This window comes from Rhinolophus hipposideros, assembly GCF_964194185.1.
Source record: "Rhinolophus hipposideros genome assembly, chromosome: 4".
NCBI classification, from domain to species: domain Eukaryota; kingdom Metazoa; phylum Chordata; class Mammalia; order Chiroptera; family Rhinolophidae; genus Rhinolophus; species Rhinolophus hipposideros.
Window position 1 is genome coordinate 73,749,628 of NC_138050.1, and position 14,295 is coordinate 73,763,922.

The window sequence follows — 14,295 nt, forward strand, 5'->3', positions numbered from 1 at the left end:
TATGGTGAAAATGCAGTGAATTTTAAAAATTTAATTATCCCTTTATACCTTACATAAACCCTACCTATTCATGATGTCTTTATGCATAAATGTGTGTGTATTTATATGTAATATGCTATTTTATTGTTAAGAAATTGTGCAACTATATTACTATATTCATGAAGGGCACTGTTTTGCAGTATTCTTATAATTTGTCTGGGTTAGTATAAAAAAAATACTGACCTCGTAAAATGAACCTAACAATGTTCCCTCTTCTCTTATTTTTTCCCAAGAATTAAAAAAAATGATATTTATTCCTTAAGAATTTGTGGAATTTAACAGTGAAATTCTCTGGGCATGGCATTTTCTTTGGTGGAAGATTTGACTAAGAATTTGATTTATATAATAGATTTTAGATTATCATGTCATGAATTTCTCACTGAGTATATTTTAGTAGTTTATGCCTTTAATCACAGTCATCTCAGTTATCAAATCTATGTCATGGAGTTTTTCATAGTATTTACTTACTGCCCTGTTAATGTCTATGTGTTATATAGGGCTATTCTCCCTTTCACTCCTGATATGAGTAATTTGTGCTTTGGTGGAGGCAGTGGTTTGTGGTCAATTTTGCTACAAATTTAATTTATTTTCAAAGTACCATGTTTATTTTATAAGCTTTCTTGTTATTGTTTCATTTTCAATTTTAAGGTTTTCAGCTCATATTCATTATTTCCTTCAGTCTGCTTGCTATGAGCTTAATTTATTGTGTTTCATCTATTTTCCTATGGTGTAACTTAGATTATTTATTTGAGAACTGTCTTCTATACACTTAATGTTTTAAGTTTCTGTTTAAGCACACTTTAATTGCATTCCACAAATTTTGATGTATTGCATCTTCACTTAGTTAAAAATATTTTGTAATTTCCCTTGAGACTTCCTTATTGACCCATGAGTTCTTTAGAAAAATTTTGTTTAATTTCTAAATATCTGGGATAGATAGATAGATAGATAGATAGATAGATAGATAGATAGATAGATAGAAAGAAAGATAGATAGATAGATAGATAGATAGATAGATAGATAGATAGATAGATAGATAGATAGATATAGATATATTCACATGATGAAATGGAAAACTCCACTTTCTCACATTCCAAATAAAAGGCTAATAATCTGTAAATATTGGTAACAAGGAAGATTGTCTTCTTTCTTTTGAGACCAGATTCTGATAGTGAAATTAGAATGATTATTTAAATACTGATGATAGCAGTGGAAATGCAATAAATTATCATTAAAATGCAGAGATAGACTATAAGGAAACAGCAATACCAAACCACTTCTTTATGTTAGTAACAGTAACATGAGCAATATTCCCTATATTATCAACATGGCTAGCATGAATTTCAGAAGTGAATACCCAAGGCAGAAATTGTAAATGCTTAACAATTCCAAAGGATTATTTCGGAACCTGTTCTCACCAACAAGCATTGAGAGGAAGGAGCACCTTTCCAATGTCAGAGTGCATTATTTGGCAAGGTCACCAGGACATAATTACTAGTCCAGTCAGAGGTCAATTTTACCAAAGTCGTTTGCAGAAAAAGAGCATGTAGCAGATACTTAAAGTGGAACTAAGTGGACTATCAAGAACTCATGCATTAACAATTTTATTTTAGGGAATAAAAGTGCAATGAGACTTTATATCTAAAGGCACCTAAGGATGATTACCCATACCTGCAGTTGTTCAGTACTTCACTTGATTGATTAACTTCTAAAAGTTTATGCAGATCTAATCAGGTTAGACTTGAATTAGAGCACATTTACATTCATAATTATAATCAAATCCGAATCAGTAGACCAAGAAATGTGATAGCACTCATTCAGATACCGGCATTCTCAAAATCCTTTGTCTGACTATATTTTTCAAAAGTCACATTTTGCCTCATCATCAATTTCATTACTGATTCTAAATTAGCATAAACTAAATCAAAACATGATCCCTTTTTGTGGGCATCATGGCTTAAACTAAACATGCTGAAATAGTTAGCCATAACAAGGAACAAAATACTAAAGAAACCCACAGAAGATTGTGAGGTTATTTCATATTTAATAAAATAGAAAGTTTTATTATTTTTTCCTCGTCTCCCTCCCTCTGCCCCTCCACACACAACTAGGGGGAAAAAAGATTAATCTAAGGTGCTATTGAAACTCAACTGTGTATGAAAGGATGGTTTGATATCCTGGTTCCAATGTTAAAATAAATTATTTTCAAAAAACTGCTTGGAAAAAGCAACACTCTACATACACAGACATAAATGCAATTTTAACAATATTTCTTCATTTGAATTTATTTGTTATAATGAAAACATACATTATTTTCTAAGCTACTTTGGTTTTAGCTAAGGTATTGATTATTTCATTCACAAATGACTGTTTCATTCTTTGTATATCCCAGGTTCAAGAAATATGTCTTTGGACAAGAACCTAAAAGGCTCCTCCTGTTTTGGAGCTTAAGTCCTAGTAGAACATAACATAAATGAACAGCAAATAAATAGTGACGTTACGGGATCATTTGAGGGAAAAATTTCCTGGCAGAGAACACAACTGGTACAAATGAGGCAAAGAACATATGACATTGATAATGATTCTAGAACGGACAAAAATTGGGTCAGTGTGACAATACAAAGGTGATAACAGGTGAGTTCAGAGTGGTTGGCAGGCCTAGAGAGAACAGGGAGGGCCCTCTTAGGAAAGTGGAAAAGTTAGGTTTATGGTCAGGGAATTATAATAAAATGGTACAATGAATGATAAAGTCATTTCCTTTATACATTGTCTAAAAATAACTTCTATAGCCAAATCCTAAAGGGAATTTATATAACCCAAGATCATCTGACTCAAGAGGGTTGCTTTTATTCCATAGGTCCACATTGGCCTTGAATTTTTTAGGAGATACTGCAGCTCAGTTACTAATGGTGTTTGAAAACTAAGTATAATCATTACATTTTTTGCCATCCAATGACATTAGCCAGAATCCTAAAACTTTTCCAATTCTAATTTATCAGAATAGAATGGTTTACTGACACAGGTCTAAAATAGACGTAATTATTTTTGGAAGGTAATGATGTGCTCCTGTCATTTTCAAGGAGTTTCATTTGACCTTCTTAGGCAGAGATCTCAGTAAACCTCTATTGATAATACCTGTCATATGTAATTTCAAAGTAAGGCCCTGCATTTTATTTTATGGCTCATCAGATCCATTCTGAATGGTCAATTAGTGTATATCAAAAATTACTGCACATTCTAGAAAAAAATATATATGGCATTTATAAATTATAATTCAATTAGTCATCAAACAGGAGACACGATAACAGAGGAAGTGAGTGTGAACCATGACAGATTGGGTAATCTGTCACACACCATTAAAAAGCCTCAAGAATCCTGCTAAGGGAGAAGACTTCTGCACTTTTTCATTTTGCCTTCTCATCACTTGTGCCAATTATGTCTCTTTATAAATGAAATCCATAAATGCTATTAAAAACAGAGTCATCTAATGTCTGTTTCCTATTTTATGATCACGTATATAATAAAGTGATAATAAAAGAAATCTCATTAAAATGAACTATCCATTACTAAATATGAAATTTATTATATTTATTACATAGCACCATCTAGTGAAATTTGAGAGGATTGTGTAATATATTGAATATGATGCAGAACTTTGCAAATCTTAGAGATTAGTTTTTATGCATTAATTAATTAAACATTTAAGTTTCTCCAAGAAATCCCTCATTAAATAAAATGTTATATTGCACATACATATTTACATAATCACATTTTAAAATTTTATTCTTTTTATATTAAATGTTTATACAATCAGTTAAATTATATCTTTGTAATTAAATTATATGCGAGGTTTTTTATTTAAACAGATCTTTATTTGATAGCAAGAAAATATTATGTAAAATAACTCATCCACAATATATGAAAGTAAAATGTAGTATGTGTGGTTTCTCAAAACAACTCTCAAGTTAGAGAGAGGTGTGTAATCAGGGTATCCACAAATGCACTTCAACAGATTTCCCCCCCCCAAAGAATGTCCCTAAGATGTTTTTGTAATATTATTTGGTGGTCTTTTGTGTAAAATGGAGGCTGACCATTTATGACAGTTGTCATAATAAGTTTTACATGAGTTCACAAAATATGCTGTTTTGTTTTATATTAAATATTAAAACATAAGTGATATTAAAATAATTTATATAGAATTATGTGAACATCATACCTCACTCCATGTTGATTGCCTGCCATTATAATATAGAGTTATTCAATGTGTATAGCTTATATTTCTACATAAGCATACATTTTACATAGTAATTAATTTTAACACTGTCAATGATGAAAATGTATCATCCTTTACAAAAAAATTCTTTTGAAACAACAACAAAACAACATTTTAAAAGTGTCCTGGGCAATAAAAGTTGTATGGGGACTGGATAGTACTTTGTTTAATTAAAAAAAATTAAGTCATTATTAAATAAAATTATGTTTATTTTTCATTTAATAACTGGACTTTAAAAGGAATTCTAAAGAGATTAATTTCGAGTATACCATTGTAACCATTTCAATTAAATCAATTTTATTATTTATTAATTCAAAAGTAAGTACTGATCACCTCTTATGAGGTATCATCTTAATGAATAAGAAGTGTATCAGTGATGAGAACATACTGGTCAGGTTCCCAACTATGACAGCATAATTGACCAAAAGGCCTAGTTACTAGGCTTTGAAATCCATTTCCATGTTGGCTTCAAGGCCATGCTTTCCACAATCTCTTCCCAACCAATGGCTAAGTACAGTATGGATACAAAGTCAGGCCCATTCCTGGGAGACATAAGACTCTTCTGACAGCCTTCTGTGAAGGACTGTGAAAGACAGCCATCTGTGAAGGACTATGGAGGACGGAAAGTCCTCCGTATCTTTGATGAATTTTTCCTAGATTGTGCTGCAGTTTAGAAAGCTTCCACCCACTTCTCATTCACTCTGTCCTTCACTGGGGCCAAACTTGAATTATAATTTAATGGTTCACCCAGACTCTTCCAACTCCCAGATTTCACCCCCCCTTTTCTTTTTTCTTTTTTCTCAGGGGATTTTTTCCTAATAAAATGCTTGTATATTTAACCACACACAATCTAATTTGGCATCTGCTACTTGGAGAATTCCAAAGTGGGTTCCCAGATGGGCCAGAAGTTTTGTTTGTTTGTTTGTTTGTTTGTTTGTTTCCTTCATAGTGGTAGACACTTAGTCCATATATTGATTTGTTTTTGTTGCACACATAGCTTCAGACAGCACTACCAAATAGATCCTTACCTAATGGTTAATTCACAGACTTGGAATCCCACCCACACAGAATAACAAGTGAGTTGAGGACACAGAGAGGGTCCCATTTAACCATAAGTTACGTCCTCCAAAGGGTCACTTTAGAATCCAGGTGCCCAGGGATCAGAAGGCAAGCAGCAGGGCCACTTTATGTCAGAGAGACGACTAACCTTGATCAGTAGACCAATAGAAGGGAAAATGGCTATTCTTAGACAATGGGGCAGGGAAAAACATATGTAGACCCACGTTATTCACTTAGGTAGTCTCTGCCCCATTGGTACCTCCTTGCCCCAAATCTAACTGTGAATAGACACTGAAACAACACTGGACTAAGAAGAAGGGTATTATTATTAATGCATCAAACCATCAGGAATGAAATTTTGGGTAACATTACCAAGTAAGCCAGCATAACCTCTGAAGAGATTACTAAAATTGGGATAGATTTTGAATGGACAGTGGTGTAGGAGACAGTATCAGAGGCAGCTTTGAGATGAATTGCATCAATGATGGCTGGCGTTCATAGCAATAACACTATTCTAAGTTTTTCATCAAGAAAGTGAACCCCAGAGAACCACAGAGGAGCAGCTTCCTAAACTTGTGTGGACAGGCTGATCTGTACAGCACAAATAGTGGACTCTGGTAGCCATGCAAATGAGAGCGTAATTGACCAAGGACCCTAGCTGCTATGCTCTGAATTTCATCAACCACATTTGCACTTTTGTCAAGTTTCTTACAAACTGCTCCCAGCTAATGACTAAGAGTATCAAGGATACTAGGGCTTGCCTATTTTTAGAAGACACAGGGCTCTTCAGATAGCCAGCTTTGGTTCCAGAACTCTTCAATATCTCTTTTTAACATTTCTTACGCTTAAAAAAGAAAAATCTAGAACTCTTTCACATACATTCTTATTGTCTCTCCTTCACTTGGAATCAGAATTTTATGGCAGCATGATTGATCGCTCAGCCTTACCAGTCTTCTGCCCATTTTTCCCAAGGGGACATCTCAGGCCTTTTCTCTAATAAAACCCTTGAATATTTAACCCTGACAATACAAAGTCAAATAGCTCAACACACTTAGGTATGCACCATGTTATGAATTACTAAATAAACTAAATCAGTCACTTTTCTTAATACACAGCCAGTCACTGAGTATGAAAAAAAAATTCTTCTATCTTTGAATTAAAATTTTCTCTGCATTTAGAAAGGCAAAACCAAACCAAACTAAACAAAATAAACAACATATATATATATATATATATATATATATATATATATATATATATATATATATATATATATGATCCTATGAGGTACAACACAGAAGAGAAGCTGTGTATTTTTGTTACAGGGCACAAAATAGGCCAAAGAGAGAGAAGAGAAAATTGGTTTCCCAAATCACAGCTCAAAGAAGAATTGAAAAAAACCAAAAAGAAATTTGAATTAGGAGACTCTGCTCAGAAACTGCCCATGGTCACAGAAATAAAATTAGATCCTTGTAAATAAAGGGGATATCATACACTGGGCATCAAGTTTAAGTATCATGTGGGCAAAGTTTTTTTTTTGTTTGTTTTTTGTTTTTTGTTTTGTTTGTTTGTTTAAGATAACCTGTCCTCATTTCCTTGCAAAATATTTATGAGCATCTAGGTGAATTCCCATAAATGTCTGAATAGAAAATTAAATGAAGCTATGAAACTGCTATTTTTAGGATAGAAATTACAACTGTGCTTATGGCATTCTCTTTAGTATGGTACTTTTTTTCTGAACAGTTTAAACATAACACAGTTCCTACTTACTGTTCTTGGAAAAAAACCAAAAATAATTAGTCAAAATGCACACACGCTAAACTACACAGGGGCACTAGGAACAGAAGGGTCTTCCTAGGTGCGATGGAACCTGGACTGCCTAGAGTGGGATGTGGTTACATGTACACTCACAGTGGAAGGTTAGGCTGGTTCCTTTCTTCAACATGGTCATAGGCCTTGTAAGAATACTAAAGCTTAATAAACACTATAATTTAAGAACTGAAAGAAGGTCATGTACCTCTATTCACCATAGATAGAAACATGAAGAAATCAACAAAGGATTGTAGTGATGTGACGATGCAAAGCAAGTAATGAGTTGGATGGCAAACAATTTTGGGGAAATATTTGTGTAACATAGAGGCATTTGTTGGTACTGCCAAAGTGTGTCCCCCACCCCCAATGATGTTGGGGCATTTATTTCGGGGGGGGGAGATAATGAAGTAGAGATAAACAATCTCCCTGCATTGAAAATGGATGTGGATAAAACCATCTATCTATACACTCTCCATTCCCAGCTGGCATGTTGGATCTTGTTGATTTGGCTAGAGGGTACTACAGAAGTCTTGTCACAGTCAAAAGAAATCATGACTCCTGTATCTATTGCCTGCCACTTCCATCACTAAAGAAGGTGCCAAAAAAAAAAAAAAATCCAGCAAAATCCCTTCAACTGTATGATAATTTAGACACTTAAGGATTATGTGTATTTTGTTCTATTCTCATAGGCGAGCTGAAGGAGGAGAAAACCACCTTTGCCATATGGAAACAGCCCCTGTCCTTTACCTAGCACAACACCAAGGAATGTAGATAAAGGCATACTTCCCTAGAAAAGTCAAGTGTATGCTCTTTCATTGCAACACAAAAGAAAGTAGCTGTGATATTCATACCAGTAGTATTTTGAGTCAAGGTAGAACGATATCTTGAATGTATATTTCTAGATATTTTATATTAATTTAAATTATTTTTGAGTTAGGAATCTTTATTTCTTTATTTTTTGCCTTTAGTAAATTGGTGTCTGTGATCTTACACAGACACATTACTTATTATTGACAAATGTTGCACTTGCTTTAAAGTTATTTCATTTCTGTCTCCCTTACAAAATTATAAGCCTGTTGAAAATATGGAGAGTTTAATTTACTCAGTTTTTAAAGTCAACATCAACACAAAGTAGTGCCTACTATACTACAACCATTTATCTTGAGGAGAGATGGATGAAAAAAGTTATGTATATTTTGTGACTACAGATAATAGTGTAATAATGTTACTTTTCTCCACATTATAGAATAAAATTTATTGAAGTAAACAAAATTATAAAACAAAAGAAAACAACAATAACAGTTGTCACCATTATAATTCTTGAGCACAACATGCTAATATCATATGTTCTTTATCCCTGTTTATGTAAACAACCTGAAAGTTCCCAGAACTCTCTGGGTCTCTGCTCATCACCCATTTCATCATAATTGTTTACACTTTTAATACTTCTATAGTTTTATACTTGTATAATACTATAATTGCCTACACTTTTAGTACTTCTCTGCACAGATTTTATTTCTTCCTATCTTGTGCTCTCTAACTGAAAATTCTTATAATATACATTTGGAACTCAATATCCATCATCAGAAAAATTCCTAAATTACAACTTCTTCTCTGAGCAGTCCTGGGTCTGCTGACAGTCCAAGAATGGCACTATCTCTAAATTCTAATTGTGACAGCTATTTTGTTTTTGTTTTGTGTTTTTCTGCCAGCCCTTACACAAATGAGCCCAGATAATGGTACAAACACGTTCGACCCCATTCCTGATTTTAAAATAAATTCCATTTTTTTCTTCATAAATCCCCCTAATTTTGAATCTCAGGTTAGATTTTGTATTATGCAATAACTCTCTTGATTGTGGTCATCTACTAACATTGATTTCATTCCTGTTTAATTCTCAGACTACTAACAGTGCTGGACAAAATAAATTAAAAAAAAAACACTATTATCAAAGAAAATCACCACAAAATATCTAATTATTAGACAGAAAGAGAAGTTTCTAAAACATTTCAAAGAAAAATGTAGGAAAAAAAACAGCTATAAATGATCAAGTATCTGAATGATGAAAAAATTTACAACACAGAAATGGAAGCTAATTAAAATGGAAAACATTAAAATTACATAGAACACATATATGTAACATATATATTATATACGTACTCATCAAACACAAGAAAATAGAAATATGAATTTAAAAATACTCAGAGATTCTTTTCTGCTGAGGATAAATACCTTAGTCATAACCAAATGATTTTTATATAGTATTAGCTGATGGGTTAGATCTATGGGCACTGACTTAAAACATGTCATAATTAAAACATTCGTAAGGCCTATTAAGAACATAATAGATACAGAAAGATACAAGATAATACCATAACAAATACAGAAAGAACATAATAAATACAGAAAGATACAGAAAATTTATTTATGCCAATACATTTTTGTCAAGATGCTGCCTAAGAGTCTAAAGTGATTCAGGATATCTGTATTGAGTGATAGCATCTATTCTCACTTGGGTTGTCCTCGTCCCATTGTCACACACTTTCCAATCAGAAAAAGAAGTGGAACCTTTCAAGATTCAATAAGACTAGTTCCACCAACATCAATATTTGGGATGAAGATAGAGTTGAGAAGGCTGACAACTACAGAATCCATTTTCAATATGGATAAACCACGCTCGCTAATAGAAATGTCATTAGAAATGTTTGAAACTAGTATCCGACAAAATGTGTCTGTTACGTATGCTTGTATATTAGTTTTATGTTTCCCCTCTTGTTTTGGCTTCGGATAGATAATTCTGCCATGAGGTTGGATGGTCACTAGAAGAAGCCAAGGAAAGAGAGAGTTGTCCTTTAGCAACAAATTATTATCATAATAAAGGTCTACTTACTTCTTCTTGAATTTCTACTGCTATTTGATAGATGACAAGAATCTGTACTCTAAAATAGTTTTTGTCAACTCGTTCTAACCTGAAGAAAAAATTGACTGCATATTTAGATATGTACTTTTTCACATAGTGTTACAATTTAAAATTCCAATTTTTTGGGTTACTTTTGAGAATTTATTCATTTCAGCTATTTTGGGTCGGCTTCATGTAAAAAATAGAATAAAAATGGGAGGATTCTCACTTTACATTTTTATCTGAAAGTGTCAATGAATACAAACACTTTTGGTAAGGCTTTACCATTAGAAACAATAAGTATCTATATATGTTAAATGTTTTGGGTACATATACAAACACTTATTTATATGGAGCTATGTGAGACCACTGCCTACATAGTGTGGTTTGAAAGAACTAAGAATCAAACTGGTGAAAATATTTTTCAATTACGTATGTCACATAAACAAATAAAAGATAGAAGAGATAGTGGTGGGGCATTGCCAGCATGTGTTAAACTATGGGGTTCTCTTGGGTTTAAATTGTTTTCCTTCTTGTTTCCACGGGGACAGACAATACAGATTACAGCACTGATTCCACAAACATAGGGCTTTGATGCCATCTCTCAAACAGCTACAAGTGCATCTCTAGCAAATGGATATGTCTCTAGCTGCTCTCTAGCTGCTGCTGCCCCATTGTTGTCCTTGATGCCTCCCATGATCAGCTACCAACTGGAGTCTATGATGGGTGTCTTTGGTGAGACCCAGATCACGGGCCACGCTGCATATTAAAATGAGTGTAGAATATCAAGTAACAGAAATTTTCACATATTTTTATATGAAGCATTGAGAAAAACAAATAAAATGTGTAAAGGAAAATGAAGCATTACAGCTGATAGCACAGAGAAACAAGGGATCATAAGATACCACTATGAACAATTGTATGCCAACAAATTGCATACCCTAGAAGAAATGGACACATTCCTAGAAACATATCTACACACCTGCATAACACTTACCAGGACTGAATCATAAAGAAATAGAAAACCTGTACAAAACAATAATGATAAAAGAGATTAAATCAGACTTTAAAAACTCTTTCTCTGATAATTAAGACTATTCACTCATTTCCCTTTTTTCTCACTTGTTTTTCTCACTCTTAGCCATGGATTATTCTTCTCATGTAATTTAAATTTCTAAAATACAAATCTTATCAGGTACTTTCCTATGCATCAGTTTTTCAGTGACTACAGAATTCAAATGTTGCCTAGAAACTCTTCACTGTGCCATGCAAACCACATGGGAGAATATAGTACCCAGACTGCACTACGGCCTTCAAATACCCTACTTTCTCATTCTTTCTTCTCCACTTCCTTGATTTTATAATCTCTCTCAACACAACTATCATTTTTTCATGGAAATATTTCTAAAATAACCTGTATTCTTGTGTTTTTACCATTTAGTTTTGCCTATTTTAAAGCTTAAACTGAGATTCAAATAATGACAATGTGCTGCCACCTTCTGGAATATGTGGGAAATGATCTTTTTTTAAATAACAGAATTTTCAAATTTACTGCATTAGATAAGAAAACTGTGATGCTCAGAATATGTTTCTATTAAAAGGGCATTACAGTGTGAAAAGCTATGTGTCAGTATATGCTCATATTTCCTTTAGTTGTGATTAAACCTATTTTATGCTTTTTTTATCTGTTGTTCTCTCCACGACCCAACTCTTTGTCTTATTTCTTTTGTATCAGCATAGGCATTTAGGAAATTAAAATTTTATTTTAACTAAGAAGTAATGCAGAAAGTCATTAAATAAATCCTGCTTTTAAGTAATGCTTACTTTTGATGTTACTACAATAATGATGATGAGTAAATATAAACTTAGCGATCTTATAGACCTGAGTTCCAGCTTTATTTTCCCCCTTTTCAGTATAATAAAGAATTTTTGATGCATTCAGATTTTATCTTAAATACATTTATAGATATGTAAGGTTATTGGAGAAAATGTCAAATTACCAGAATCTTCCTTATCCTTCATCTCCCAGCTCTCTACGTGAAAGCTTAAAATAGTGATTTCTAATATAATCTATGCTTATTATTATTTTTAAAAAATGGAAGATGTAAGAAAAAATATGCAACTTTGAACTTCTGGAGATCAGTAAGGTATTTGAGTTCAAACAATATCACTTTTCAGGTGAATTGCTATTTGGTTAATTAGTTTATATGTAACATGTTTCTACTTATAGCTAAGTACTTTGCTATCTTTGGGTATCAAATGCTACTTAGTTCTTATACTTGATCATTTACTCTGAGAAATTATGAAAAAGCAGAGTGGTCTATAACAATCTGATTTGTAGATAGTAGAATACTAAACAGAGAGTTATGAATTTTTAGGGAATCCTTTATCAAGGACAAAATATAACAACAAAAAGTGATTATAGTCCTAAAGAAAGTTCAGTCCACATGCTTAAAATTTTTTGTATTATTCATGTAATCTTTACACTTTATATTACATTACCAAACAGAGTGTATTCTAGGTGATATATGGGAATCCAAGGATAACATCAGTTTGTCAGATGTGTTTTTAATTGCCAGCATATTTTAATCAATAAGGCAAGATCTAAAATTTTGGAGATAAAAGTCAGCATTGGTGAATTATCTGTTTAATGAAACAGAGACGGAGGGACCAATACGGTGATATACCAATTCCCCTGAGAGAAATCCATAAACTAGCTAAATGAGTCCTAAAAAAATGAGTGTTTAAAACAATATCAACATCAAAATTAATAGAAAAGCCTGAGACACCCTCTCATCATAAACCCCTCCCCTAACACAATGCCATACAATCAGGAGGGACACCAACTCCCAGCTTCTCTCTGAATAGCAAAGGATTTGAACAACACACCTAGTGCACCAACTTTTAACACTTCTGCCCAAGGGCTGGCCCCCAAAACACCAAACAGTTAATGCCAACAAGGCTTACATTGACAAGTCCCACAGCACTATAGCAAAGAAGCCATTTTTTGTGTTGTTTTGTTTGTGTGTTTGTTTGCTTTTTGTTGTTGTTCTTTTTGAATGGGGGATAGCTTTGTTTCTGTCAACCTCACTTCTATTTTCTGTTTAAAAGTCTGTGGAAGAACAGCTTAAGACCAGTGGTCGTTCTTACCTATTCGCTATCCTGAGCAGTGGAAGCTGCAGATCGGTCTTCAGCGGTAGGCCGATGCCCCAGTCGTCAGCAGGGTACTGCAGGATAGATGCCCAAAGTACATTTGTGTCTTCAGATTAGTCTGTAATCTTGAGTTAAGGAGCAGGAAACTCCAGAGCTGGAGCAATCCATTCACCCTGAAATTCCTTCTTGGTCACAGCCATTTCAGCCCCATCCTGCTCTTCCTTTTCAGATTCCTCAGCTCCTCTGTGGAAGTAGAAATCAGGTTGAATCATCTGCACCTGCTCATGGAGAGCAGCTGGTGTTGCATATACGCAGAACCTCCCAGGCCAGCATCCGCCACAGCAAATCCACCGTGTGGTGTGGTGGTGTTCTAGGATGGCAAAGCCACACAGCGGTGAGGAGCTTCTGTATTACACAGAGCAATGGTAGGAGGATTCACATAAGACCCCTGAAAGAGGCTGGTGGTGGGCCCTGAGATCAGTAATCACCAGAAGTCGCAGCTCCCATAGGCTGCCTGGATCCAGTTAGTGAAGGTTCCAGAAGCGAAGCAACCAGCAATAGTAGTGGCTCCAATGGCAGCAACAAACAACTCACAACAAACAACTGGCCAGTCTTCCTAAAAGATGTAATGCTGATATCATCTGGGTTTTCAATGCAACAAAGGCATGAGCTACCAGTAGAAGATTCTCCAAGGTTCTCTCCAGAATTAAGGTAGATACTATTACTTTCCTTAGATGTATTGTTCTATTTGGAAGTCAAGGTTGGTGCTACCTAAGTGGGGTCCTGCTTCAAGGAGTTTAAGTACATCCCGCTCCTTAATTTGTAGAATATCAAGGGCACTAAACAGTTTAGTGATGGTTTTGTGACAGTTTTACTTTAGTTTAGAACAGGAACCTAGAACAACTTCATATGATTGTTCTAATATAGGTTGTATCTATTACATGTATGTATCTGTTATAGGTTATTCCTTTGTGGTTACCACAAGTCTTACATAAAACTTACAAGGCTAAGAATTATGGGTATTTAATAACACTTTCTAGAGGAATACAGGCAATACAGG